Below are 4,434 nucleotides of genomic sequence, written 5' to 3'. Positions count from 1 at the left end.
GGAGGTTAGGGAAATTATTACCCGTTCGAGGAAAAAATCAGGGGAAGCTTTATTGACATGGATGATGAGATTACTAGATGGGGGTGCTGCAGGGTTGTTGGTAGATTCTACGGCTTCACCGCGTTTTTTACCCCTGTCAATTGACACCAATGTACAGGAGGTCTTAAGGGCAGGACCACCCCCTGACGCAAATGGTCAAGATACACAGGTGTCTTTATTGCACCTTGCAGCCCAAGCATGTTACCGTAAATACCCTATTACCACAGATTGGCCTAGCGAAGAAACAAAGTGGTATATGTTGAGAGAGGCAATTCAAAAAGTCAGAGAGCATGCTATGAAAGAGGCTATTCACATAGATGCTCCTGATCACATGGGAGCCGTGCCGCTCTCAGTTTCAACTCGAAACATGATGATTAGAACCGCGCCACCTGCATACAAAAGTGTCATTATGACTTTGCTCGTAGGTATGACGGGCAAAGCTACTGATGAGGTAGTGGATGCCATTCGGCAACTTGCAGATTTAGGGGAGTGGGATAAGAGCGATAACAAGCCACGGGAGAGAGAGGGGCGTAGTGAGAGAAGAACCGAAGGCAGACGGCAAGATAGCAGAGACTCCCGAGTGTCCTGAAAAGACATGTTTTTGGCTTTGTTAAGGGATGGTGTGCCACACAAAGAAATTGATGGCATTGAAACTAGAGTAATGTATGAATTATACAAAAAACGAGGACTTGCAGCCAAAGAGCGCTATAAACAGGTTAAGAAACAGGTAGTCACCACGCCACAGGGGGACACCTCACCTTCTGCTCCCCCTGCGGAAGATCAAGACGAAGGGTCTATGGGAACACCATCTCCGTACCAGACAACATATGCTGATTTGAGAAAGGTTGTGAGTGCAATGTTAGAGGCAGAGTTTGACTAGGGCTTCGGCCAAGCTCCGGCAGCCTCTGCCCGCATAAAGGTTGATAGGTGGCCTCATGTTGATGTTAAGATTTTTTGGGGGCCAGGAAATACACAAGGGGTGCGAGCATTGATAGACACCGGGGCGGAGGCCTCTTTGATTCATGGCAATCCAACACGATTTAAAGGAAAACAATTTACTATTACAGGTCTAGGGGGAAAGGAGACCCCCGCAGTACAAACGAAAGTGGAGATGAAAATAGGCAATTTTTAGGCAAAAATACCAAGTGGTGATTGTCCCAATACCTGAATATATAATTGGCTTTGACATTTTGGAAGGGTTAACCTTGGGACTTGGCGGTAAAACGTACCAGTTTGGGGTGAGTGCATTGATCTGTACACCCATTACCATAGGCAAATTGAAGATGCCCACAGTGCAAGTGCCGGTGGCAACCAAGCGAGTAGCAATGAAACAATACCGCATTCCTGGGCGGCACAAGGAAATTTCAGACACCATCAAAGAGTACGTGGAGGCGGGTGTATTATGCCCTATTACCACCGCATGGAACAATCCTCTCTGGCCTATTAAAAAGGGAGATGGGTCGTGGAGGATGACGGTGGATTACAGGGAGTTGAATAAACACTCCTCCCTTAGTGCCCGCAGTCCCAGATGCCATTACCTTGATTGAGAATGTCCAAAAGTTTGAGGGGACTTGGTATGAAGTGATTGATTTAGCCAATGCATTTTTCTCTGTGCCAATTGCTGAAGAGTGTCAAGAGCAGTTTGCATTTTCGTGGAGTGGACGTCAGTACACTTTCACGAGGTTACCTATGGGGTACATACATAGCCCGACTATCTGTCACCGCCTGGTGGCAGAGCACTTAGACAAGATACCGTGTAAACCTGACATACAAATCTCTCATTACATTGATGATATTTTGATTCAGGGCAAGGATGAGCACAGTGTGCAAAGTCAGTTAGATGTCATTATGGAAGGATTGAAGAAGGAAGGGTGGGAGATTAACCCTAGTAAAATTCAAGGTCCAAATGAAACAGTGATATTCCTAGGGATTCAGTGGCATCATGGGCATCGAGACATGGTGCCAAAAGCCTGATAGAAAATACTTGAATTCACCACTCCAATGAACAAAAAGCAAGCTCAGCAGTTTATAGGGCTGTTTGGGTTTTGGAGACAGCACATTCCCCATTTAGGGCAGATATTGCCCCCCCCTCTACAAGGTGACACGAAAGAAATATGAGTTCCAGTGGGGGGAGGAGCAGCAGAAAGCCTTTGAGCTGGCGAAAGACACCGTGCAGCAGGTGCTTGATTTATGGCCATTGAAGGAAGGCGAAGTGGAATTAAATGTGTCCGTACAAGACAATTATGCTAACTGGAGTGTGTGGCAGAAACAAGACAGGAAACGTGTGCCATTGGGGTTCTGGAGTCCTACGTTGCCCGACGCTGGTAACTCATACACTCCGTTTGAGAAGCAATTGCTGGTGTGTTATTGGGCCCTTGTTGATACCATGAAAATGACGGTGGGCCATGATGTATTAATAAGACCAGAAATACTAATCATGCAATGGGTACTGAGCTCTCCTAAAACGCATAGAATAGGACATGCTCAAGAAGCCAGCATAATTAAATGGAAATGGTATATTCAAGACAGCGCCAAATCAGGAAAGGGTGGAGTGGCACAATTACATGGGCAAGTAGCCAACATACCGCCCTCAGATTACATACCACCGGAAGTGTCTGAAAAACGTGAGTCTCCCGTTAAATGGGGAGTACCTTACAGTGATTTGACCGTGGAGCAAACAGAGCATGCTTGGTTCACGGATGGTTCATCTCGATATGTGGGAACTGAACGGTACTGGAACGCAGTGTCGTACAATCCCAAGACAAAAAAGATGTTGACAACGACAGGGAAAGGGAAGAGCAGTCAGTTTGCAGAGCTTTACGCAGTTTACCAAGCATTGAAACAAGAGACCCCCTGGTCAATGTTATGTGTACACAGATTCATGGTCAGTATCGAATGGATTGGCAGTGTGGTTGCCAACTTGGTAAAAGAATGGGTGGAAGATTCATTCAAAAGAGTTGTGGGGAAAAGAACTGTGGCAAGATATTGCAGAAATGTTATTACAAAGTGAAGTCACTGTATATCATGTGGACGCGCATTGTGCCACAGACTCATTAGAACGTTGGTTTAATTCTGTTGCAGACGAACACACCAAGATTTCATCGGTGGATGCAGAGGCTCAGGAAGACGATTTGGAGGGTTTGGCCAAATGGGCTCATCAGAAATGTGGGCACCTTGGAGAAAAGGCTACTATCAGGTGGGCACAAGCTTGAGGAATCAGTCTTCCTTTAGAAGTAGTGAAAACGATCATTTTGCAATGTCCAGTGTGCCAACACCAACTGCATAGACCTATCCCTCAGATTGTTCGGGGTACATTGCGAAGAGGAAAATTACCAGGTCAAATTTGGCAGATTGATTATATCGGTCCCATGCCAATCAGTAGATGTTGTCAGTATGCATGCACTATTGTGGATACATACTCAGGATATTTGATGGTTTTGCCGTGCAAACGTGCAACACAACTGAACACCATCAGGTTGTTAGATCAGATCATACTACATTATGGATTGCCTTTGCAGATTCAAAGTGACAATGGGTCACATTTCAAAGGCAAATTAATCCAGGAGTATTGTCAGGAAAAGAGCATTGAGTGGTTGGATCACATACCATATTATCCAGCTGCTTCCAGGTTAATTGAACAAATGAATGGGTTATTGAAAGAACAGTTGCGCAAATCTGGAGATGGCAATTTGGCAGGCTGGCGTGATCTTGTGTTTGATGCGGTGCAAGTATTAAACAATAGACCTGTGAATGAGCATGAAACTCCTTTGATGCGATTAATAACTCCTACTTTACAAGTTCAACCCAATTCAGTCAGAGAAACACTATTGTACTGGGAAATTACTCTGGATTCTTTAGCTCCCTATCGAGCAACTTCAGAGTCAGCAGGGGTAGACTTGCATTCCCATGAAGAAATCAGATTAGACCCGAGAGGGATGGTTGTAATTGAAACAGGGATTGGAGTACAAATTCCCCCAGAGCATATGGGATGTATTGCCCCTAGATCTGGCCTAGCATTGAAGGGAGTTCAAGTGTTGGGAGGGGTAATTGAAGCTGATTACCAAGGCGAGATTAAAGTCATCCTAATGAATAGTGGGGACCAATTGGTATCGATCCACAAGGGTGATTGAGTGGCCCAATTGATCATTATTCCCGTTAAGTTGTCCATGATTAAGAAGGGGGAGCCTCCTACAGTGTTAACTACCCGTGGGGACCGCGGTTTTGGCTCTTCAGACAGTATGGAACTGGGTGCAAAGGTGTGGGTGGAAAAGCCAAGTGGCCCACCAGTGCCCGCAGATGTCATTTCTTCAGGCAAAGATCAAGTAGTTTTAGCCATGGAGCCTGGTAGAAAGAAATGGCAATATGTGCCCGCAGACAAATGTTACCTGAGAGAGT

Source organism: Ambystoma mexicanum, chromosome 13, assembly GCF_040938575.1.
Source record: "Ambystoma mexicanum isolate Mex_15411 chromosome 13, UKY_AmexF1_1, whole genome shotgun sequence".
In the NCBI taxonomy this organism is placed as follows: Eukaryota; Metazoa; Chordata; class Amphibia; order Caudata; family Ambystomatidae; genus Ambystoma; species Ambystoma mexicanum.
The sequence above is the reverse complement of the archived record's forward strand: the minus strand, read 5'-3'. Positions refer to the sequence as shown.